Here is a 26271-nt window from a genome sequence, read left to right on the forward strand (position 1 = left end):
TACGGTGCTCCCGTGGGAACCGATTAAGAGGCTAAGATTTTCTCAGGCATTTTCGAGACAGGACGCCGATTAGGAAAAGCTTACCCACCCCCAGATGGACCCAGGGTAGAAGGCCTGCGTGGATCCGGGCAACGGTGCTCCCGTGGGACCCGATACGGTGCCCCGGGGACCCCTTTTGGCCAGGTTAAGAGTGTGTCAGGCATTTTCGAGACAGGAAGCCGATTAGGAAAAGCTTACCCACCCCCAGATGGACCCAGGGTAGAAGGCCTGCGTGGATCCGGGCAACGGTGCTCCCGTGGGACCCGATACGGTGCCCCGGGAACCCCTTTTGGCCAGGTTAAGAGTGTCTCAGGCATTTTCGAGACAGGAAGCCGATTAGGAAAAGCTTACCCACCCCCAGATGGACCCAGGGTAGAAGGCCTGCGTGGATCCGGGCAACGGTGCTCCCGTGGGACCCGATACGGTGCCCCGGGAACCCCTTTTGGCCAGGTTAAGAGTGTCTCAGGCATTTTCGAGACAGGAAGCCGATTAGGAAAAGCTTACCCACCCCCAGATGGACCCAGGGTAGAAGGCCTGCGTGGATCCGGGCAACGGTGCTCCCGTGGGACCCGATGCGGAGCCCCGGGACGTCCGGGGAGCCAGAGCCTGGTTCTCAGCATTTTCGATGCATGAAGTGATTGAGGGAAAGCGCCCCCACAACGGGATGTACCCGGGGGTAGAAGGCCCGACTGGATCCGAGCAACGGTGCCCCCTTGGGGGCCAGTTGCGGGTAAGTTGTGGGTCTTCAGCAGAGCCTGGTTCTCAGCATTTTCGATGCAGGAAGTGATTGAGGGAAAGCGCCCCCAGAACGAGATGGACCCAGGGTAGAAGGCCCGAGTGGATCCGTGCAACGGTGCTCCCGTGGGACCCGATACGGTGCCCCGGGGACCCGATACGGTGCTCCCGTGGGAACCGATTAAGAGGCTAAGATTTTCTCAGGCATTTTCGAGACAGGAAGCCGATTAGGAAAAGCTTACCCACCCCCAGATGGACCCAGGGTAGAAAGCCTGCGTGGATCCGGGCAACGGTGCTCCCGTGGGACCCTAACCCTAACCCTAACCCTAACCCTAACCCTAACCCTAACCCTAACCCTAACCCGATACGGTGCCCCGGGAACCCCTTTTGGCCAGGTTAAGAGTGTGTCAGGCATTTTCGAGACAGGAAGCCGATTAGGAAAAGCTTACCCACCTCAGCATTTTCGATGCAGGAAGTGATTGAGGGAAAGCGCCCCCAGAACGAGATGGACCCAGGGTAGAAGGCCCGAGTGGATCCGTGCAACGGTGCTCCCGTGGGACCCGATACGGTGCCCCGGGGACCCGATACGGTGCTCCCGTGGGAACCGATTAAGAGGCTAAGATTTTCTCAGGCATTTTCGAGACAGGACGCCGATTAGGAAAAGCTTACCCACCCCCAGATGGACCCAGGGTAGAAGGCCTGCGTGGATCCGGGCAACGGTGCTCCCGTGGGACCCTAACCCTAACCCTAACCCTAACCCTAACCCTAACCCTAACCCTAACCCTAACCCTAACCCGATACGGTGCCCCGGGAACCCCTTTTGGCCAGGTTAAGAGTGTCTCAGGCATTTTCGAGACAGGAAGCCGATTAGGAAAAGCTTACCCACCCCCAGATGGACCCAGGGTAGAAGGCCTGCGTGGATCCGGGCAACGGTGCTCCCGTGGGACCCGATGCGGAGCCCCGGGACGTCTGGGGACCCAGAGCCTGGTTCTCAGCATTTTCGATGCATGAAGTGATTGAGGGAAAGCGCCCCCACAACGGGATGTACCCGGGGGTAGAAGGCCCGACTGGATCCGAGCAACGGTGCCCCCTTGGGGGCCAGTTGCGGGTAAGTTGTGGGTCTTCAGCAGAGCCTGGTTCTCAGCATTTTCGATGCAGGAAGTGATTGAGGGAAAGCGCCCCCAGAACGAGATGGACCCAGGGTAGAAGGCCCGAGTGGATCCGTGCAACGGTGCTCCCGTGGGACCCGATACGGTGCCCCGGGGACCCGATACGGTGCTCCCGTGGGAACCGATTAAGAGGCTAAGATTTTCTCAGGCATTTTCGAGACAGGACGCCGATTAGGAAAAGCTTACCCACCCCCAGATGGACCCAGGCTAGAAGGCCTGCGTGGATCCGGGCAACGGTGCTCCCGTGGGACCCTAACCCTAACCCTAACCCTAACCCTAACCCTAACCCTAACCCTAACCCGATACGGTGCCCCGGGAACCCCTTTTGGCCAGGTTAAGAGTGTCTCAGGCATTTTCGAGACAGGAAGCCGATTAGGAAAAGCTTACCCACCCCCAGATGGACCCAGGGTAGAAGGCCTGCGTGGATCCGGGCAACGGTGCTCCCGTGGGACCCGATGCGGAGCCCCGGGACGTCCGGGGACCCAGAGCCTGGTTCTCAGCATTTTCGATGCATGAAGTGATTGAGGGAAAGCGCCCCCACAACGGGATGTACCCGGGGGTAGAAGGCCCGACTGGATCCGAGCAACGGTGCCCCCTTGGGGGCCAGTTGCGGGTAAGTTGTGGGTCTTCAGCAGAGCTTGGTTCTCAGCATTTTCGATGCAGGAAGTGATTGAGGGAAAGCGCCCCCAGAACGAGATGGACCCAGGGTAGAAGGCCCGAGTGGATCCGTGCAACGGTGCTCCCGTGGGACCCGATACGGTGCCCCGGGGACCCGATACGGTGCTCCCGTGGGAACCGATTAAGAGGCTAAGATTTTCTCAGGCATTTTCGAGACAGGAAGCCGATTAGGAAAAGCTTACCCACCCCCAGATGGACCCAGGGTAGAAGGCCTGCGTGGATCCGGGCAACGGTGCTCCCGTGGGACCCGATGCGGAGCCCCGGGACGTCCGGGGACCCAGAGCCTGGTTCTCAGCATTTTCGATGCATGAAGTGATTGAGGGAAAGCGCCCCCACAACGGGATGTACCCGGGGGTAGAAGGCCCGACTGGATCCGAGCAACGGTGCCCCCTTGGGGGCCAGTTGCGGGTAAGTTGTGGGTCTTCAGCAGAGCCTGGTTCTCAGCATTTTCGATGCAGGAAGTGATTGAGGGAAAGCGCCCCCAGAACGAGATGGACCCAGGGTAGAAGGCCCGAGTGGATCCGTGCAACGGTGCTCCCGTGGGACCCGATACGGTGCCCCGGGGACCCGATACGGTGCTCCCGTGGGAACCGATTAAGAGGCTAAGATTTTCTCAGGCATTTTCGAGACAGGTCGCCGATTAGGAAAAGCTTACCCACCCCCAGATGGACCCAGGCTAGAAGGCCTGCGTGGATCCGGGCAACGGTGCTCCCGTGGGACCCTAACCCTAACCCTAACCCTAACCCTAACCCTAACCCTAACCCTAACCCTAACCCTAACCCTAACCCTAACCCGATACGGTGCCCCGGGAACCCCTTTTGGCCAGGTTAAGAGTGTCTCAGGCATTTTCGAGACAGGAAGCCGATTAGGAAAAGCTTACCCACCCCCAGATGGACCCAGGGTAGAAGGCCTGCGTGGATCCGGGCAACGGTGCTCCCGTGGGACCCGATGCGGAGCCCCGGGACGTCCGGGGACCCAGAGCCTGGTTCTCAGCATTTTCGATGCATGAAGTGATTGAGGGAAAGCGCCCCCACAACGGGATGTACCCGGGGGTAGAAGGCCCGACTGGATCCGAGCAACGGTGCCCCCTTGGGGGCCAGTTGCGGGTAAGTTGTGGGTCTTCAGCAGAGCCTGGTTCTCAGCATTTTCGATGCAGGAAGTGATTGAGGGAAAGCGCCCCCAGAACGAGATGGACCCAGGGTAGAAGGCCCGAGTGGATCCGTGCAACGGTGCTCCCGTGGGACCCGATACGGTGCCCCGGGGACCCGATACGGTGCTCCCGTGGGAACCGATTAAGAGGCTAAGATTTTCTCAGGCATTTTCGAGACAGGACGCCGATTAGGAAAAGCTTACCCACCCCCAGATGGACCCAGGGTAGAAGGCCTGCGTGGATCCGGGCAACGGTGCTCCCGTGGGACCCTAACCCTAACCCTAACCCTAACCCTAACCCTAACCCTAACCCTAACCCTAACCCTAACCCTAACCCGATACGGTGCCCCGGGAACCCCTTTTGGCCAGGTTAAGAGTGTCTCAGGCATTTTCGAGACAGGAAGCCGATTAGGAAAAGCTTACCCACCCCCAGATGGACCCAGGGTAGAAGGCCTGCGTGGATCCGGGCAACGGTGCTCCCGTGGGACCCGATGCGGAGCCCCGGGACGTCCGGGGACCCAGAGCCTGGTTCTCAGCATTTTCGATGCATGAAGTGATTGAGGGAAAGCGCCCCCACAACGGGATGTACCCGGGGGTAGAAGGCCCGACTGGATCCGAGCAACGGTGCCCCCTTGGGGGCCAGTTGCGGGTAAGTTGTGGGTCTTCAGCAGAGCCTGGTTCTCAGCATTTTCGATGCAGGAAGTGATTGAGGGAAAGCGCCCCCAGAACGAGATGGACCCAGGGTAGAAGGCCCGAGTGGATCCGTGCAACGGTGCTCCCGTGGGACCCGATACGGTGCCCCGGGGACCCGATACGGTGCTCCCGTGGGAACCGATTAAGGGGCTAAGATTTTCTCAGGCATTTTCGAGACAGGACGCCGATTAGGAAAAGCTTACCCACCCCCAGATGGACCCAGGGTAGAAGGCCTGCGTGGATCCGGGCAACGGTGCTCCCGTGGGACCCTAACCCTAACCCTAACCCTAACCCTAACCCTAACCCTAACCCTAACCCTAACCCTAACCCTAACCCGATACGGTGCCCCGGGAACCCCTTTTGGCCAGGTTAAGAGTGTCTCAGGCATTTTCGAGACAGGAAGCCGATTAGGAAAAGCTTACCCACCCCCAGATGGACCCAGGGTAGAAGGCCTGCGTGGATCCGGGCAACGGTGCTCCCGTGGGACCCGATGCGGAGCCCCGGGACGTCCGGGGACCCAGAGCCTGGTTCTCAGCATTTTCGATGCATGAAGTGATTGAGGGAAAGCGCCCCCACAACGGGATGTACCCGGGGGTAGAAGGCCCGACTGGATCCGAGCAACGGTGCCCCCTTGGGGGCCAGTTGCGGGTAAGTTGTGGGTCTTCAGCAGAGCCTGGTTCTCAGCATTTTCGATGCAGGAAGTGATTGAGGGAAAGCGCCCCCAGAACGAGATGGACCCAGGGTAGAAGGCCCGAGTGGATCCGTGCAACGGTGCTCCCGTGGGACCCGATACGGTGCCCCGGGGACCCGATACGGTGCTCCCGTGGGAACCGATTAAGAGGCTAAGATTTTCTCAGGCATTTTCGAGACAGGACGCCGATTAGGAAAAGCTTACCCACCCCCAGATGGACCCAGGGTAGAAGGCCTGCGTGGATCCGGGCAACGGTGCTCCCGTGGGACCCGATACGGTGCCCCGGGGACCCCTTTTGGCCAGGTTAAGAGTGTGTCAGGCATTTTCGAGACAGGAAGCCGATTAGGAAAAGCTTACCCACCCCCAGATGGACCCAGGGTAGAAGGCCTGCGTGGATCCGGGCAACGGTGCTCCCGTGGGACCCGATACGGTGCCCCGGGAACCCCTTTTGGCCAGGTTAAGAGTGTCTCAGGCATTTTCGAGACAGGAAGCCGATTAGGAAAAGCTTACCCACCCCCAGATGGACCCAGGGTAGAAGGCCTGCGTGGATCCGGGCAACGGTGCTCCCGTGGGACCCGATACGGTGCCCCGGGAACCCCTTTTGGCCAGGTTAAGAGTGTCTCAGGCATTTTCGAGACAGGAAGCCGATTAGGAAAAGCTTACCCACCCCCAGATGGACCCAGGGTAGAAGGCCTGCGTGGATCCGGGCAACGGTGCTCCCGTGGGACCCGATGCGGAGCCCCGGGACGTCCGGGGAGCCAGAGCCTGGTTCTCAGCATTTTCGATGCATGAAGTGATTGAGGGAAAGCGCCCCCACAACGGGATGTACCCGGGGGTAGAAGGCCCGACTGGATCCGAGCAACGGTGCCCCCTTGGGGGCCAGTTGCGGGTAAGTTGTGGGTCTTCAGCAGAGCCTGGTTCTCAGCATTTTCGATGCAGGAAGTGATTGAGGGAAAGCGCCCCCAGAACGAGATGGACCCAGGGTAGAAGGCCCGAGTGGATCCGTGCAACGGTGCTCCCGTGGGACCCGATACGGTGCCCCGGGGACCCGATACGGTGCTCCCGTGGGAACCGATTAAGAGGCTAAGATTTTCTCAGGCATTTTCGAGACAGGAAGCCGATTAGGAAAAGCTTACCCACCCCCAGATGGACCCAGGGTAGAAAGCCTGCGTGGATCCGGGCAACGGTGCTCCCGTGGGACCCTAACCCTAACCCTAACCCTAACCCTAACCCTAACCCTAACCCTAACCCGATACGGTGCCCCGGGAACCCCTTTTGGCCAGGTTAAGAGTGTCTCAGGCATTTTCGAGACAGGAAGCCGATTAGGAAAAGCTTACCCACCTCAGCATTTTCGATGCAGGAAGTGATTGAGGGAAAGCGCCCCCAGAACGAGATGGACCCAGGGTAGAAGGCCCGAGTGGATCCGTGCAACGGTGCTCCCGTGGGACCCGATACGGTGCCCCGGGGACCCGATACGGTGCTCCCGTGGGAACCGATTAAGAGGCTAAGATTTTCTCAGGCATTTTCGAGACAGGACGCCGATTAGGAAAAGCTTACCCACCCCCAGATGGACCCAGGGTAGAAGGCCTGCGTGGATCCGGGCAACGGTGCTCCCGTGGGACCCTAACCCTAACCCTAACCCTAACCCTAACCCTAACCCTAACCCTAACCCTAACCCTAACCCTAACCCGATACGGTGCCCCGGGAACCCCTTTTGGCCAGGTTAAGAGTGTCTCAGGCATTTTCGAGACAGGAAGCCGATTAGGAAAAGCTTACCCACCCCCAGATGGACCCAGGGTAGAAGGCCTGCGTGGATCCGGGCAACGGTGCTCCCGTGGGACCCGATGCGGAGCCCCGGGACGTCTGGGGACCCAGAGCCTGGTTCTCAGCATTTTCGATGCATGAAGTGATTGAGGGAAAGCGCCCCCACAACGGGATGTACCCGGGGGTAGAAGGCCCGACTGGATCCGAGCAACGGTGCCCCCTTGGGGGCCAGTTGCGGGTAAGTTGTGGGTCTTCAGCAGAGCCTGGTTCTCAGCATTTTCGATGCAGGAAGTGATTGAGGGAAAGCGCCCCCAGAACGAGATGGACCCAGGGTAGAAGGCCCGAGTGGATCCGTGCAACGGTGCTCCCGTGGGACCCGATACGGTGCCCCGGGGACCCGATACGGTGCTCCCGTGGGAACCGATTAAGAGGCTAAGATTTTCTCAGGCATTTTCGAGACAGGACGCCGATTAGGAAAAGCTTACCCACCCCCAGATGGACCCAGGCTAGAAGGCCTGCGTGGATCCGGGCAACGGTGCTCCCGTGGGACCCTAACCCTAACCCTAACCCTAACCCTAACCCTAACCCTAACCCTAACCCTAACCCGATACGGTGCCCCGGGAACCCCTTTTGGCCAGGTTAAGAGTGTCTCAGGCATTTTCGAGACAGGAAGCCGATTAGGAAAAGCTTACCCACCCCCAGATGGACCCAGGGTAGAAGGCCTGCGTGGATCCGGGCAACGGTGCTCCCGTGGGACCCGATGCGGAGCCCCGGGACGTCCGGGGACCCAGAGCCTGGTTCTCAGCATTTTCGATGCATGAAGTGATTGAGGGAAAGCGCCCCCACAACGGGATGTACCCGGGGGTAGAAGGCCCGACTGGATCCGAGCAACGGTGCCCCCTTGGGGGCCAGTTGCGGGTAAGTTGTGGGTCTTCAGCAGAGCTTGGTTCTCAGCATTTTCGATGCAGGAAGTGATTGAGGGAAAGCGCCCCCAGAACGAGATGGACCCAGGGTAGAAGGTCCGAGTGGATCCGTGCAACGGTGCTCCCGTGGGACCCGATACGGTGCCCCGGGGACCCGATACGGTGCTCCCGTGGGAACCGATTAAGAGGCTAAGATTTTCTCAGGCATTTTCGAGACAGGAAGCCGATTAGGAAAAGCTTACCCACCCCCAGATGGACCCAGGGTAGAAGGCCTGCGTGGATCCGGGCAACGGTGCTCCCGTGGGACCCGATGCGGAGCCCCGGGACGTCCGGGGACCCAGACCCTGGTTCTCAGCATTTTCGATGCATGAAGTGATTGAGGGAAAGCGCCCCCACAACGGGATGTACCCGGGGGTAGAAGGCCCGACTGGATCCGAGCAACGGTGCCCCCTTGGGGGCCAGTTGCGGGTAAGTTGTGGGTCTTCAGCAGAGCCTGGTTCTCAGCATTTTCGATGCAGGAAGTGATTGAGGGAAAGCGCCCCCAGAACGAGATGGACCCAGGGTAGAAGGCCCGAGTGGATCCGTGCAACGGTGCTCCCGTGGGACCCGATACGGTGCCCCGGGGACCCGATACGGTGCTCCAGTGGGAACCGATTAAGAGGCTAAGATTTTCTCAGGCATTTTCGAGACAGGTCGCCGATTAGGAAAAGCTTACCCACCCCCAGATGGACCCAGGCTAGAAGGCCTGCGTGGATCCGGGCAACGGTGCTCCCGTGGGACCCTAACCCTAACCCTAACCCTAACCCTAACCCTAACCCTAACCCTAACCCTAACCCTAACCCTAACCCTAACCCTAACCCTAACCCGATACGGTGCCCCGGGAACCCCTTTTGGCCAGGTTAAGAGTGTCTCAGGCATTTTCGAGACAGGAAGCCGATTAGGAAAAGCTTACCCACCCCCAGATGTACCCAGGGTAGAAGGCCTGCGTGGATCCGGGCAACGGTGCTCCCGTGGGACCCTAACCCTAACCCTAACCCTAACCCTAACCCTAACCCTAACCCTAACCCTAACCCTAACCCGATACGGTGCCCCGGGAACCCCTTTTGGCCAGGTTAAGAGTGTCTCAGGCATTTTCGAGACAGGAAGCCGATTAGGAAAAGCTTACCCACCCCCAGATGGACCCAGGGTAGAAGGCCTGCGTGGATCCGGGCAACGGTGCTCCCGTGGGACCCGATGCGGAGCCCCGGGACGTCCGGGGACCCAGAGCCTGGTTCTCAGCATTTTCGATGCATGAAGTGATTGAGGGAAAGCGCCCCCACAACGGGATGTACCCGGGGGTAGAAGGCCCGACTGGATCCGAGCAACGGTGCCCCCTTGGGGGCCAGTTGCGGGTAAGTTGTGGGTCTTCAGCAGAGCCTGGTTCTCAGCATTTTCGATGCAGGAAGTGATTGAGGGAAAGCGCCCCCAGAACGAGATGGACCCAGGGTAGAAGGCCCGAGTGGATCCGTGCAACGGTGCTCCCGTGGGACCCGATACGGTGCCCCGGGGACCCGATACGGTGCTCCCGTGGGAACCGATTAAGAGGCTAAGATTTTCTCAGGCATTTTCGAGACAGGACGCCGATTAGGAAAAGCTTACCCACCCCCAGATGGACCCAGGCTAGAAGGCCTGCGTGGATCCGGGCAACGGTGCTCCCGTGGGACCCTAACCCTAACCCTAACCCTAACCCTAACCCTAACCCTAACCCTAACCCTAACCCTAACCCTAACCCTAACCCTAACCCTAACCCTAACCCTAACCCTAACCCGATACGGTGCCCCGGGAACCCCTTTTGGCCAGGTTAAGAGTGTCTCAGGCATTTTCGAGACAGGAAGCCGATTAGGAAAAGCTTACCCACCCCCAGATGGACCCAGGGTAGAAGGCCTGCGTGGATCCGGGCAACGGTGCTCCCGTGGGACCCGATGCGGAGCCCCGGGACGTCCGGGGAGCCAGAGCCTGGTTCTCAGCATTTTCGATGCATGAAGTGATTGAGGGAAAGCGCCCCCACAACGGGATGTACCCGGGGGTAGAAGGCCCGACTGGATCCGAGCAACGGTGCCCCCTTGGGGGCCAGTTGCGGGTAAGTTGTGGGTCTTCAGCAGAGCCTGGTTCTCAGCATTTTCGATGCAGGAAGTGATTGAGGGAAAGCGCCCCCAGAACGAGATGGACCCAGGGTAGAAGGCCCGAGTGGATCCGTGCAACGGTGCTCCCGTGGGACCCGATACGGTGCCCCGGGGACCCGATACGGTGCTCCCGTGGGAACCGATTAAGAGGCTAAGATTTTCTCAGGCATTTTCGAGACAGGAAGCCGATTAGGAAAAGCTTACCCACCCCCAGATGGACCCAGGGTAGAAAGCCTGCGTGGATCCGGGCAACGGTGCTCCCGTGGGACCCTAACCCTAACCCTAACCCTAACCCTAACCCTAACCCTAACCCTAACCCTAACCCGATACGGTGCCCCGGGAACCCCTTTTGGCCAGGTTAAGAGTGTCTCAGGCATTTTCGAGACAGGAAGCCGATTAGGAAAAGCTTACCCACCTCAGCATTTTCGATGCAGGAAGTGATTGAGGGAAAGCGCCCCCAGAACGAGATGGACCCAGGGTAGAAGGCCCGAGTGGATCCGTGCAACGGTGCTCCCGTGGGACCCGATACGGTGCCCCGGGGACCCGATACGGTGCTCCCGTGGGAACCGATTAAGAGGCTAAGATTTTCTCAGGCATTTTCGAGACAGGACGCCGATTAGGAAAAGCTTACCCATCCCCAGATGGACCCAGGGTAGAAGGCCTGCGTGGATCCGGGCAACGGTGCTCCCGTGGGACCCTAACCCTAACCCTAACCCTAACCCTAACCCTAACCCTAACCCTAACCCTAACCCTAACCCTAACCCTAACCCGATACGGTGCCCCGGGAACCCCTTTTGGCCAGGTTAAGAGTGTCTCAGGCATTTTCGAGACAGGAAGCCGATTAGGAAAAGCTTACCCACCCCCAGATGGACCCAGGGTAGAAGGCCTGCGTGGATCCGGGCAACGGTGCTCCCGTGGGACCCGATGCGGAGCCCCGGGACGTCTGGGGACCCAGAGCCTGGTTCTCAGCATTTTCGATGCATGAAGTGATTGAGGGAAAGCGCCCCCACAACGGGATGTACCCGGGGGTAGAAGGCCCGACTGGATCCGAGCAACGGTGCCCCCTTGGGGGCCAGTTGCGGGTAAGTTGTGGGTCTTCAGCAGAGCCTGGTTCTCAGCATTTTCGATGCAGGAAGTGATTGAGGGAAAGCGCCCCCAGAACGAGATGGACCCAGGGTAGAAGGCCCGAGTGGATCCGTGCAACGGTGCTCCCGTGGGACCCGATACGGTGCCCCGGGGACCCGATACGGTGCTCCCGTGGGAACCGATTAAGAGGCTAAGATTTTCTCAGGCATTTTCGAGACAGGACGCCGATTAGGAAAAGCTTACCCACCCCCAGATGGACCCAGGCTAGAAGGCCTGCGTGGATCCGGGCAACGGTGCTCCCGTGGGACCCTAACCCTAACCCTAACCCTAACCCTAACCCTAACCCTAACCCTAACCCTAACCCGATACGGTGCCCCGGGAACCCCTTTTGGCCAGGTTAAGAGTGTCTCAGGCATTTTCGAGACAGGAAGCCGATTAGGAAAAGCTTACCCACCCCCAGATGGACCCAGGGTAGAAGGCCTGCGTGGATCCGGGCAACGGTGCTCCCGTGGGACCCGATGCGGAGCCCCGGGACGTCCGGGGACCCAGAGCCTGGTTCTCAGCATTTTCGATGCATGAAGTGATTGAGGGAAAGCGCCCCCACAACGGGATGTACCCGGGGGTAGAAGGCCCGACTGGATCCGAGCAACGGTGCCCCCTTGGGGGCCAGTTGCGGGTAAGTTGTGGGTCTTCAGCAGAGCTTGGTTCTCAGCATTTTCGATGCAGGAAGTGATTGAGGGAAAGCGCCCCCAGAACGAGATGGACCCAGGGTAGAAGGTCCGAGTGGATCCGTGCAACGGTGCTCCCGTGGGACCCGATACGGTGCCCCGGGGACCCGATACGGTGCTCCCGTGGGAACCGATTAAGAGGCTAAGATTTTCTCAGGCATTTTCGAGACAGGAAGCCGATTAGGAAAAGCTTACCCACCCCCAGATGGACCCAGGGTAGAAGGCCTGCGTGGATCCGGGCAACGGTGCTCCCGTGGGACCCGATGCGGAGCCCCGGGACGTCCGGGGACCCAGACCCTGGTTCTCAGCATTTTCGATGCATGAAGTGATTGAGGGAAAGCGCCCCCACAACGGGATGTACCCGGGGGTAGAAGGCCCGACTGGATCCGAGCAACGGTGCCCCCTTGGGGGCCAGTTGCGGGTAAGTTGTGGGTCTTCAGCAGAGCCTGGTTCTCAGCATTTTCGATGCAGGAAGTGATTGAGGGAAAGCGCCCCCAGAACGAGATGGACCCAGGGTAGAAGGCCCGAGTGGATCCGTGCAACGGTGCTCCCGTGGGACCCGATACGGTGCCCCGGGGACCCGATACGGTGCTCCAGTGGGAACCGATTAAGAGGCTAAGATTTTCTCAGGCATTTTCGAGACAGGTCGCCGATTAGGAAAAGCTTACCCACCCCCAGATGGACCCAGGCTAGAAGGCCTGCGTGGATCCGGGCAACGGTGCTCCCGTGGGACCCTAACCCTAACCCTAACCCTAACCCTAACCCTAACCCTAACCCTAACCCTAACCCTAACCCTAACCCTAACCCTAACCCTAACCCGATACGGTGCCCCGGGAACCCCTTTTGGCCAGGTTAAGAGTGTCTCAGGCATTTTCGAGACAGGAAGCCGATTAGGAAAAGCTTACCCACCCCCAGATGTACCCAGGGTAGAAGGCCTGCGTGGATCCGGGCAACGGTGCTCCCGTGGGACCCTAACCCTAACCCTAACCCTAACCCTAACCCTAACCCTAACCCTAACCCTAACCCTAACCCGATACGGTGCCCCGGGAACCCCTTTTGGCCAGGTTAAGAGTGTCTCAGGCATTTTCGAGACAGGAAGCCGATTAGGAAAAGCTTACCCACCCCCAGATGGACCCAGGGTAGAAGGCCTGCGTGGATCCGGGCAACGGTGCTCCCGTGGGACCCGATGCGGAGCCCCGGGACGTCCGGGGACCCAGAGCCTGGTTCTCAGCATTTTCGATGCATGAAGTGATTGAGGGAAAGCGCCCCCACAACGGGATGTACCCGGGGGTAGAAGGCCCGACTGGATCCGAGCAACGGTGCCCCCTTGGGGGCCAGTTGCGGGTAAGTTGTGGGTCTTCAGCAGAGCCTGGTTCTCAGCATTTTCGATGCAGGAAGTGATTGAGGGAAAGCGCCCCCAGAACGAGATGGACCCAGGGTAGAAGGCCCGAGTGGATCCGTGCAACGGTGCTCCCGTGGGACCCGATACGGTGCCCCGGGGACCCGATACGGTGCTCCCGTGGGAACCGATTAAGAGGCTAAGATTTTCTCAGGCATTTTCGAGACAGGACGCCGATTAGGAAAAGCTTACCCACCCCCAGATGGACCCAGGCTAGAAGGCCTGCGTGGATCCGGGCAACGGTGCTCCCGTGGGACCCTAACCCTAACCCTAACCCTAACCCTAACCCTAACCCTAACCCTAACCCTAACCCTAACCCTAACCCTAACCCTAACCCTAACCCTAACCCTAACCCTAACCCGATACGGTGCCCCGGGAACCCCTTTTGGCCAGGTTAAGAGTGTCTCAGGCATTTTCGAGACAGGAAGCCGATTAGGAAAAGCTTACCCACCCCCAGATGGACCCAGGGTAGAAGGCCTGCGTGGATCCGGGCAACGGTGCTCCCGTGGGACCCGATGCGGAGCCCCGGGACGTCCGGGGACCCAGAGCCTGGTTCTCAGCATTTTCGATGCAGGAAGTGATTGAGGGAAAGCGCCCCCAGAACGAGATGGACCCAGGGTAGAAGGCCCGAGTGGATCCGTGCAACGGTGCTCCCGTGGGACCCGATACGGTGCCCCGGGGACCCGATACGGTGCTCCCGTGGGAACCGATTAAGAGGCTAAGATTTTCTCAGGCATTTTCGAGACAGGACGCCGATTAGGAAAAGCTTACCCACCCCCAGATGGACCCAGGCTAGAAGGCCTGCGTGGATCCGGGCAACGGTGCTCCCGTGGGACCCTAACCCTAACCCTAACCCTAACCCTAACCCTAACCCTAACCCTAACCCTAACCCGATACGGTGCCCCGGGAACCCCTTTTGGCCAGGTTAAGAGTGTCTCAGGCATTTTCGAGACAGGAAGCCGATTAGGAAAAGCTTACCCACCCCCAGATGGACCCAGGGTAGAAGGCCTGCGTGGATCCGGGCAACGGTGCTCCCGTGGGACCCGATGCGGAGCCCCGGGACGTCCGGGGACCCAGAGCCTGGTTCTCAGCATTTTCGATGCATGAAGTGATTGAGGGAAAGCGCCCCCACAACGGGATGTACCCGGGGGTAGAAGGCCCGACTGGATCCGAGCAACGGTGCCCCCTTGGGGGCCAGTTGCGGGTAAGTTGTGGGTCTTCAGCAGAGCTTGGTTCTCAGCATTTTCGATGCAGGAAGTGATTGAGGGAAAGCGCCCCCAGAACGAGATGGACCCAGGGTAGAAGGTCCGAGTGGATCCGTGCAACGGTGCTCCCGTGGGACCCGATACGGTGCCCCGGGGACCCGATACGGTGCTCCCGTGGGAACCGATTAAGAGGCTAAGATTTTCTCAGGCATTTTCGAGACAGGAAGCCGATTAGGAAAAGCTTACCCACCCCCAGATGGACCCAGGGTAGAAGGCCTGCGTGGATCCGGGCAACGGTGCTCCCGTGGGACCCGATGCGGAGCCCCGGGACGTCCGGGGACCCAGACCCTGGTTCTCAGCATTTTCGATGCATGAAGTGATTGAGGGAAAGCGCCCCCACAACGGGATGTACCCGGGGGTAGAAGGCCCGACTGGATCCGAGCAACGGTGCCCCCTTGGGGGCCAGTTGCGGGTAAGTTGTGGGTCTTCAGCAGAGCCTGGTTCTCAGCATTTTCGATGCAGGAAGTGATTGAGGGAAAGCGCCCCCAGAACGAGATGGACCCAGGGTAGAAGGCCCGAGTGGATCCGTGCAACGGTGCTCCCGTGGGACCCGATACGGTGCCCCGGGGACCCGATACGGTGCTCCAGTGGGAACCGATTAAGAGGCTAAGATTTTCTCAGGCATTTTCGAGACAGGTCGCCGATTAGGAAAAGCTTACCCACCCCCAGATGGACCCAGGCTAGAAGGCCTGCGTGGATCCGGGCAACGGTGCTCCCGTGGGACCCTAACCCTAACCCTAACCCTAACCCTAACCCTAACCCTAACCCTAACCCTAACCCTAACCCTAACCCTAACCCTAACCCTAACCCTAACCCGATACGGTGCCCCGGGAACCCCTTTTGGCCAGGTTAAGAGTGTCTCAGGCATTTTCGAGACAGGAAGCCGATTAGGAAAAGCTTACCCACCCCCAGATGTACCCAGGGTAGAAGGCCTGCGTGGATCCGGGCAACGGTGCTCCCGTGGGACCCTAACCCTAACCCTAACCCTAACCCTAACCCTAACCCTAACCCTAACCCTAACCCTAACCCGATACGGTGCCCCGGGAACCCCTTTTGGCCAGGTTAAGAGTGTCTCAGGCATTTTCGAGACAGGAAGCCGATTAGGAAAAGCTTACCCACCCCCAGATGGACCCAGGGTAGAAGGCCTGCGTGGATCCGGGCAACGGTGCTCCCGTGGGACCCGATGCGGAGCCCCGGGACGTCCGGGGACCCAGAGCCTGGTTCTCAGCATTTTCGATGCATGAAGTGATTGAGGGAAAGCGCCCCCACAACGGGATGTACCCGGGGGTAGAAGGCCCGACTGGATCCGAGCAACGGTGCCCCCTTGGGGGCCAGTTGCGGGTAAGTTGTGGGTCTTCAGCAGAGCCTGGTTCTCAGCATTTTCGATGCAGGAAGTGATTGAGGGAAAGCGCCCCCAGAACGAGATGGACCCAGGGTAGAAGGCCCGAGTGGATCCGTGCAACGGTGCTCCCGTGGGACCCGATACGGTGCCCCGGGGACCCGATACGGTGCTCCCGTGGGAACCGATTAAGAGGCTAAGATTTTCTCAGGCATTTTCGAGACAGGACGCCGATTAGGAAAAGCTTACCCACCCCCAGATGGACCCAGGCTAGAAGGCCTGCGTGGATCCGGGCAACGGTGCTCCCGTGGGACCCTAACCCTAACCCTAACCCTAACCCTAACCCTAACCCTAACCCTAACCCTAACCCTAACCCTAACCCTAACCCTAACCCTAACCCTAACCCTAACCCTAACCCGATACGGTGCCCCGGGAACCCCTTTTGGCCAGGTTAAGAGTGTCTCAGGCATTTTCGAGACAGGAAGCCGATTAGGAAAAGCTTACCCACCCCCAGATGGACCCAGGGTAGAAGGCCTGCGTGGATCCGGGCAACGGTGCTCCCGTGGGACCCGATGCGGAGCCCCGGGACGTCCGGGGACCCAGAGCCTGGTTCTCAGCATTTTCGATGCATGAAGTGATTGAGGGAAAGCGCCCCCACAACGGGATGTACCCGGGGGTAGAAGGCCCGACTGGATCCGAGCAACGGTGCCCCCTTGGGGGCCAGTTGCGGGTAAGTTGTGGGTCTTCAGCAGAGCCTGGTTCTCAGCATTTTCGATGCAGGAAGTGATTGAGGGAAAGCGCCCCCAGAACGAGATGGACCCAGGGTAGAAGGCCCGAGTGGATCCGTGCAACGGTGCTCCCGTGGGACCCGATACGGTGCCCCGGGGACCCGATACGGTGCTCCCGTGGGAACCGATTAAGAGGCTAAGATTTTCTCAGGCATTTTCGAGACAGGACGCCGATTAGGAAAAGCTTACCCACCCCCAGATGGACCCAGGGTAGAAGGCCTGCGTGGATCCGGGCAACGGTGCTCCCGTGGGACCCTAACCCTAACCCTAACCCTAACCCTAACCCTAACCCTAACCCTAACCCTAACCCTAACCCGATACGGTGCCCCGGGAACCCCTTTTGGCCAGGTTAAGAGTGTCTCAGGCATTTTCGAGACAGGAAGCCGATTAGGAAAAGCTTACCCACCCCCAGATGGACCCAGGGTAGAAGGCCTGCGTGGATCCGGGCAACGGTGCTCCCGTGGGACCCGATGCGGAGCCCCGGGACGTCCGGGGACCCAGAGCCTGGTTCTCAGCATTTTCGATGCATGAAGTGATTGAGGGAAAGCGCCCCCACAACGGGATGTACCCGGGGGTAGAAGGCCCGACTGGATCCGAGCAACGGTGCCCCCTTGGGGGCCAGTTGCGGGTAAGTTGTGGGTCTTCAGCAGAGCCTGGTTCTCAGCATTTTCGATGCAGGAAGTGATTGAGGGAAAGCGCCCCCAGAACGAGATGGACCCAGGGTAGAAGGCCCGAGTGGATCCGTGCAACGGTGCTCCCGTGGGACCCGATACGGTGCCCCGGGGACCCGATACGGTGCTCCCGTGGGAACCGATTAAGGGGCTAAGATTTTCTCAGGCATTTTCGAGACAGGACGCCGATTAGGAAAAGCTTACCCACCCCCAGATGGACCCAGGGTAGAAGGCCTGCGTGGATCCGGGCAACGGTGCTCCCGTGGGACCCTAACCCTAACCCTAACCCTAACCCTAACCCTAACCCTAACCCTAACCCTAACCCTAACCCTAACCCTAACCCTAACCCTAACCCTAACCCGATACGGTGCCCCGGGAACCCCTTTTGGCCAGGTTAAGAGTGTCTCAGGCATTTTCGAGACAGGAAGCCGATTAGGAAAAGCTTACCCACCCCCAGATGGACCCAGGGTAGAAGGCCTGCGTGGATCCGGGCAACGGTGCTCCCGTGGGACCCGATGCGGAGCCCCGGGACGTCCGGGGACCCAGAGCCTGGTTCTCAGCATTTTCGATGCATGAAGTGATTGAGGGAAAGCGCCCCCACAACGGGATGTACCCGGGGGTAGAAGGCCCGACTGGATCCGAGCAACGGTGCCCCCTTGGGGGCCAGTTGCGGGTAAGTTGTGGGTCTTCAGCAGAGCCTGGTTCTCAGCATTTTCGATGCAGGAAGTGATTGAGGGAAAGCGCCCCCAGAACGAGATGGACCCAGGGTAGAAGGCCCGAGTGGATCCGTGCAACGGTGCTCCCGTGGGACCCGATACGGTGCCCCGGGGACCCGATACGGTGCTCCCGTGGGAACCGATTAAGAGGCTAAGATTTTCTCAGGCATTTTCGAGACAGGACGCCGATTAGGAAAAGCTTACCCACCCCCAGATGGACCCAGGGTAGAAGGCCTGCGTGGATCCGGGCAACGGTGCTCCCGTGGGACCCGATACGGTGCCCCGGGGACCCCTTTTGGCCAGGTTAAGAGTGTGTCAGGCATTTTCGAGACAGGAAGCCGATTAGGAAAAGCTTACCCACCCCCAGATGGACCCAGGGTAGAAGGCCTGCGTGGATCCGGGCAACGGTGCTCCCGTGGGACCCGATACGGTGCCCCGGGAACCCCTTTTGGCCAGGTTAAGAGTGTCTCAGGCATTTTCGAGACAGGAAGCCGATTAGGAAAAGCTTACCCACCCCCAGATGGACCCAGGGTAGAAGGCCTGCGTGGATCCGGGCAACGGTGCTCCCGTGGGACCCGATACGGTGCCCCGGGAACCCCTTTTGGCCAGGTTAAGAGTGTCTCAGGCATTTTCGAGACAGGAAGCCGATTAGGAAAAGCTTACCCACCCCCAGATGGACCCAGGGTAGAAGGCCTGCGTGGATCCGGGCAACGGTGCTCCCGTGGGACCCGATGCGGAGCCCCGGGACGTCCGGGGAGCCAGAGCCTGGTTCTCAGCATTTTCGATGCATGAAGTGATTGAGGGAAAGCGCCCCCACAACGGGATGTACCCGGGGGTAGAAGGCCCGACTGGATCCGAGCAACGGTGCCCCCTTGGGGGCCAGTTGCGGGTAAGTTGTGGGTCTTCAGCAGAGCCTGGTTCTCAGCATTTTCGATGCAGGAAGTGATTGAGGGAAAGCGCCCCCAGAACGAGATGGACCCAGGGTAGAAGGCCCGAGTGGATCCGTGCAACGGTGCTCCCGTGGGACCCGATACGGTGCCCCGGGGACCCGATACGGTGCTCCCGTGGGAACCGATTAAGAGGCTAAGATTTTCTCAGGCATTTTCGAGACAGGAAGCCGATTAGGAAAAGCTTACCCACCCCCAGATGGACCCAGGGTAGAAAGCCTGCGTGGATCCGGGCAACGGTGCTCCCGTGGGACCCTAACCCTAACCCTAACCCTAACCCTAACCCTAACCCTAACCCGATACGGTGCCCCGGGAACCCCTTTTGGCCAGGTTAAGAGTGTCTCAGGCATTTTCGAGACAGGAAGCCGATTAGGAAAAGCTTACCCACCTCAGCATTTTCGATGCAGGAAGTGATTGAGGGAAAGCGCCCCCAGAACGAGATGGACCCAGGGTAGAAGGCCCGAGTGGATCCGTGCAACGGTGCTCCCGTGGGACCCGATACGGTGCCCCGGGGACCCGATACGGTGCTCCCGTGGGAACCGATTAAGAGGCTAAGATTTTCTCAGGCATTTTCGAGACAGGACGCCGATTAGGAAAAGCTTACCCACCCCCAGATGGACCCAGGGTAGAAGGCCTGCGTGGATCCGGGCAACGGTGCTCCCGTGGGACCCTAACCCTAACCCTAACCCTAACCCTAACCCTAACCCTAACCCTAACCCTAACCCTAACCCTAACCCTAACCCTAACCCGATACGGTGCCCCGGGAACCCCTTTTGGCCAGGTTAAGAGTGTCTCAGGCATTTTCGAGACAGGAAGCCGATTAGGAAAAGCTTACCCACCCCCAGATGGACCCAGGGTAGAAGGCCTGCGTGGATCCGGGCAACGGTGCTCCCGTGGGACCCGATGCGGAGCCCCGGGACGTCCGGGGACCCAGAGCCTGGTTCTCAGCATTTTCGATGCATGAAGTGATTGAGGGAAAGCGCCCCCACAACGGGATGTACCCGGGGGTAGAAGGCCCGACTGGATCCGAGCAACGGTGCCCCCTTGGGGGCCAGTTGCGGGTAAGTTGTGGGTCTTCAGCAGAGCTTGGTTCTCAGCATTTTCGATGCAGGAAGTGATTGAGGGAAAGCGCCCCCAGAACGAGATGGACCCAGGGTAGAAGGCCCGAGTGGATCCGTGCAACGGTGCTCCCGTGGGACCCGATACGGTGCCCCGGGGACCCGATACGGTGCTCCCGTGGGAACCGATTAAGAGGCTAAGATTTTCTCAGGCATTTTCGAGACAGGAAGCCGATTAGGAAAAGCTTACCCACCCCCAGATGGACCCAGGGTAGAAGGCCTGCGTGGATCCGGGCAACGGTGCTCCCGTGGGACCCGATGCGGAGCCCCGGGACGTCCGGGGACCCAGACCCTGGTTCTCAGCATTTTCGATGCATGAAGTGATTGAGGGAAAGCGCCCCCACAACGGGATGTACCCGGGGGTAGAAGGCCCGACTGGATCCGAGCAACGGTGCCCCCTTGGGGGCCAGTTGCGGGTAAGTTGTGGGTCTTCAGCAGAGCCTGGTTCTCAGCATTTTCGATGCAGGAAGTGATTGAGGGAAAGCGCCCCCAGAACGAGATGGACCCAGGGTAGAAGGCCCGAGTGGATCCGTGCAACGGTGCTCCCGTGGGACCCGATACGGTGCCCCGGGGACCCGATACGGTGCTCCCGTGGGAACCGATTAAGAGGCTAAGATTTTCTCAGGCATTTTCGAGACAGGTCGCCGATTAGGAAAAGCTTACCCACCCCCAGATGGACCCAGGCTAGAAGGCCTGCGTGGATCCGGGCAACGGTGCTCCCGTGGGACCCTAACCCTAACCCTAACCCTAACCCTAACCCTAACCCTAACCCTAACCCTAACCCTAACCCTAACCCGATACGATGCCCCGGGAACCCCTTTTGGCCAGGTTAAGAGTGTCTCAGGCATTTTCGAGACAGGAAGCCGATTAGGAAAAGCTTACCCACCCCCAGATGGACCCAGGGTAGAAGGCCTGCGTGGATCCGGGCAACGGTGCTCCCGTGGGACCCGATGCGGAGCCCCGGGACGTCCGGGGACCCAGAGCCTGGTTCTCAGCATTTTCGATGCATGAAGTGATTGAGGGAAAGCGCCCCCACAACGGGATGTACCCGGGGGTAGAAGGCCCGACTGGATCCGAGCAACGGTGCCCCCTTGGGGGCCAGTTGCGGGTAAGTTGTGGGTCTTCAGCAGAGCCTGGTTCTCAGCATTTTCGATGCAGGAAGTGATTGAGGGAAAGCGCCCCCAGAACGAGATGGACCCAGGGTAGAAGGCCCGAGTGGATCCGTGCAACGGTGCTCCCGTGGGACCCGATACGGTGCCCCGGGGACCCGATACGGTGCTCCCGTGGGAACCGATTAAGAGGCTAAGATTTTCTCAGGCATTTTCGAGACAGGTCGCCGATTAGGAAAAGCTTACCCACCCCCAGATGGACCCAGGCTAGAAGGCCTGCGTGGATCCGGGCAACGGTGCTCCCGTGGGACCCTAACCCTAACCCTAACCCTAACCCTAACCCTAACCCTAACCCTAACCCGATACGGTGCCCCGGGAACCCCTTTTGGCCAGGTTAAGAGTGTCTCAGGCATTTTCGAGACAGGAAGCCGATTAGGAAAAGCTTACCCACCCCCAGATGTACCCAGGGTAGAAGGCCTGCGTGGATCCGGGCAACGGTGCTCCCGTGGGACCCTAACCCTAACCCTAACCCTAACCCTAACCCTAACCCTAACCCTAACCCTAACCCTAACCCTAACCCTAACCCTAACCCTAACCCTAACCCTAACCCGATACGGTGCCCCGGGAACCCCTTTTGGCCAGGTTAAGAGTGTCTCAGGCATTTTCGAGACAGGAAGCCGATTAGGAAAAGCTTACCCACCCCCAGATGGACCCAGGGTAGAAGGCCTGCGTGGATCCGGGCAACGGTGCTCCCGTGGGACCCGATGCGGAGCCCCGGGACGTCCGGGGACCCAGAGCCTGGTTCTCAGCATTTTCGATGCATGAAGTGATTGAGGGAAAGCGCCCCCACAACGGGATGTACCCGGGGGTAGAAGGCCCGACTGGATCCGAGCAACGGTGCCCCCTTGGGGGCCAGTTGCGGGTAAGTTGTGGGTCTTCAGCAGAGCCTGGTTCTCAGCATTTTCGATGCAGGAAGTGATTGAGGGAAAGCGCCCCCAGAACGAGATGGACCCAGGGTAGAAGGCCCGAGTGGATCCGTGCAACGGTGCTCCCGTGGGACCCGATACGGTGCCCCGGGGACCCGATACGGTGCTCCCGTGGGAACCGATTAAGAGGCTAAGATTTTCTCAGGCATTTTCGAGACAGGACGCCGATTAGGAAAAGCTTACCCACCCCCAGATGGACCCAGGGTAGAAGGCCTGCGTGGATCCGGGCAACGGTGCTCCCGTGGGACCCTAACCCTAACCCTAACCCTAACCCTAACCCTAACCCTAACCCTAACCCTAACCCGATACGGTGCCCCGGGAACCCCTTTTGGCCAGGTTAAGAGTGTCTCAGGCATTTTCGAGACAGGAAGCCGATTAGGAAAAGCTTACCCACCCCCAGATGGACCCAGGGTAGAAGGCCTGCGTGGATCCGGGCAACGGTGCTCCCGTGGGACCCGATGCGGAGCCCCGGGACGTCCGGGGACCCAGAGCCTGGTTCTCAGCATTTTCGATGCATGAAGTGATTGAGGGAAAGCGCCCCCACAACGGGATGTACCCGGGGGTAGAAGGCCCGACTGGATCCGAGCAACGGTGCCCCCTTGGGGGCCAGTTGCGGGTAAGTTGTGGGTCTTCAGCAGAGCCTGGTTCTCAGCATTTTCGATGCAGGAAGTGATTGAGGGAAAGCGCCCCCAGAACGAGATGGACCCAGGGTAGAAGGCCCGAGTGGATCCGTGCAACGGTGCTCCCGTGGGACCCGATACGGTGCCCCGGGGACCCGATACGGTGCTCCCGTGGGAACCGATTAAGGGGCTAAGATTTTCTCAGGCATTTTCGAGACAGGACGCCGATTAGGAAAAGCTTACCCACCCCCAGATGGACCCAGGGTAGAAGGCCTGCGTGGATCCGGGCAACGGTGCTCCCGTGGGACCCTAACCCTAACCCTAACCCTAACCCTAACCCTAACCCTAACCCTAACCCTAACCCGATACGGTGCCCCGGGAACCCCTTTTGGCCAGGTTAAGAGTGTCTCAGGCATTTTCGAGACAGGAAGCCGATTAGGAAAAGCTTACCCACCCCCAGATGGACCCAGGGTAGAAGGCCTGCGTGGATCCGGGCAACGGTGCTCCCGTGGGACCCGATGCGGAGCCCCGGGACGTCCGGGGACCCAGAGCCTGGTTCTCAGCATTTTCGATGCATGAAGTGATTGAGGGAAAGCGCCCCCACAACGGGATGTACCCGGGGGTAGAAGGCCCGACTGGATCCGAGCAACGGTGCCCCCTTGGGGGCCAGTTGCGGGTAAGTTGTGGGTCTTCAGCAGAGCCTGGTTCTCAGCATTTTCGATGCAGGAAGTGATTGAGGGAAAGCGCCCCCAGAACGAGATGGACCCAGGGTAGAAGGCCCGAGTGGATCCGTGCAACGGTGCTCCCGTGGGACCCGATACGGTGCCCCGGGGACCCGATACGGTGCTCCCGTGGGAACCGATTAAGAGGCTAAGATTTTCTCAGGCATTTTCGAGACAGGACGCCGATTAGGAAAAGCTTACCCACCCCCAGATGGACCCAGGGTAGAAGGCCTGCGTGGATCCGGGCAACGGTGCTCCCGTGGGACCCGATACGGTGCCCCGGGGACCCCTTTTGGCCAGGTTAAGAGTGTGTCAGGCATTTTCGAGACATTAAGCCGATTAGGAAAAGCTTACCCACCCCCAGATGGACCCAGGGTAGAAGGCCTGCGTGGATCCGGGCAACGGTGCTCCCGTGGGACCCGATACGGTGCCCCGGGAACCCCTTTTGGCCAGGTTAAGAGTGTCTCAGGCATTTTCGAGACAGGAAGCCGATTAGGAAAAGCTTACCCACCCCCAGATGGACCCAGGGTAGAAGGCCTGCGTGGATCCGGGCAACGGTGCTCCCGTGGGACCCGATACGGTGCCCCGGGAACCCCTTTTGGCCAGGTTAAGAGTGTCTCAGGCATTTTCGAGACAGGAAGCCGATTAGGAAAAGCTTACCCACCCCCAGATGGACCCAGGGTAGAAGGCCTGCGTGGATCCGGGCAACGGTGCTCCCGTGGGACCCGATACGGTGCCCCGGGAACCCCTTTTGGCCAGGTTAAGAGTGTCTCAGGCATTTTCGAGACAGGAAGCCGATTAGGAAAAGCTTACCCACCCCCAGATGGACCCAGGGTAGAAGGCCTGCATGGATCCGGGCAACGGTGCTCCCGTGGGACCCGATACGGTGCCCCGGGAACCCCTTTTGGCCAGGTTAAGAGTGTCTCAGGCATTTTCGAGACAGGAAGCCGATTAGGAAAAGCTTACCCACCCCCAGATGGACCCAGGGTAGAAGGCCTGCGTGGATCCGGGCAACGGTGCTCCCGTGGGACCCGATGCGGAGCCCCGGGACGTCCGGGGAGCCAGAGCCTGGTTCTCAGCATTTTCGATGCATGAAGTGATTGAGGGAAAGCGCCCCCACAACGGGATGTACCCAGGGGTAGAAGGCCCGACTGGATCCGAGCAACGGTGCCCCCTTGGGGGCCAGTTGCGGGTAAGTTGTGGGTCTTCAGCAGAGCCTGGTTCTCAGCATTTTCGATGCAGGAAGTGATTGAGGGAAAGCGCCCCCAGAACGAGATGGACCCAGGGTAGAAGGCCCGAGTGGATCCGTGCAACGGTGCTCCCGTGGGACCCGATACGGTGCCCCGGGGACCCGATACGGTGCTCCCGTGGGAACCGATTAAGAGGCTAAGATTTTCTCAGGCATTTTCGAGACAGGAAGCCGATTAGGAAAAGCTTACCCACCCCCAGATGGACCCAGGGTAGAAAGCCTGCGTGGATCTGGGCAACGGTGCTCCCGTGGGACCCTAACCCTAACCCTAACCCTAACCCTAACCCTAACCCTAACCCTAACCCGATACGGTGCCCCGGGAACCCCTTTTGGCCAGGTTAAGAGTGTCTCAGGCATTTTCGAGACAGGAAGCCGATTAGGAAAAGCTTACCCACCTCAGCATTTTCGATGCAGGAAGTGATTGAGGGAAAGCGCCCCCAGAACGAGATGGACCCAGGGTAGAAGGCCCGAGTGGATCCGTGCAACGGTGCTCCCGTGGGACCCGATACGGTGCCCCGGGGACCCGATACGGTGCTCCCGTGGGAACCGATTAAGAGGCTAAGATTTTCTCAGGCATTTTCGAGACAGGACGCCGATTAGGAAAAGCTTACCCACCCCCAGATGGACCCAGGGTAGAAGGCCTGCGTGGATCCGGGCAACGGTGCTCCCGTGGGACCCTAACCCTAACCCTAACCCTAACCCTAACCCTAACCCTAACCCTAACCCTAACCCTAACCCGATACGGTGCCCCGGGAACCCCTTTTGGCCAGGTTAAGAGTGTCTCAGGCATTTTCGAGACAGGAAGCCGATTAGGAAAAGCTTACCCACCCCCAGATGGACCCAGGGTAGAAGGCCTGCGTGGATCCGGGCAACGGTGCTCCCGTGGGACCCGATGCGGAGCCCCGGGACGTCTGGGGACCCAGAGCCTGGTTCTCAGCATTTTCGATGCATGAAGTGATTGAGGGAAAGCGCCCCCACAACGGGATGTACCCGGGGGTAGAAGGCCCGACTGGATCCGAGCAACGGTGCCCCCTTGGGGGCCAGTTGCGGGTAAGTTGTGGGTCTTCAGCAGAGCCTGGTTCTCAGCATTTTCGATGCAGGAAGTGATTGAGGGAAAGCGCCCCCAGAACGAGATGGACCCAGGGTAGAAGGCCCGAGTGGATCCGTGCAACGGTGCTCCCGTGGGACCCGATACGGTGCCCCGGGGACCCGATACGGTGCTCCCGTGGGAACCGATTAAGAGGCTAAGATTTTCTCAGGCATTTTCGAGACAGGACGCCGATTAGGAAAAGCTTACCCACCCCCAGATGGACCCAGGCTAGAAGGCCTGCGTGGATCCGGGCAACGGTGCTCCCGTGGGACCCTAACCCTAACCCTAACCCTAACCCTAACCCTAACCCTAACCCTAACCCTAACCCTAACCCTAACCCTAACCCTAACCCGATACGGTGCCCCGGGAACCCCTTTTGGCCAGGTTAAGAGTGTCTCAGGCATTTTCGAGACAGGAAGCCGATTAGGAAAAGCT

This window comes from Notolepis coatsorum, assembly GCF_963971535.1.
Source record: "Notolepis coatsorum genome assembly, chromosome: 2".
Classification (NCBI taxonomy): domain Eukaryota; kingdom Metazoa; phylum Chordata; class Actinopteri; order Aulopiformes; family Paralepididae; genus Notolepis; species Notolepis coatsorum.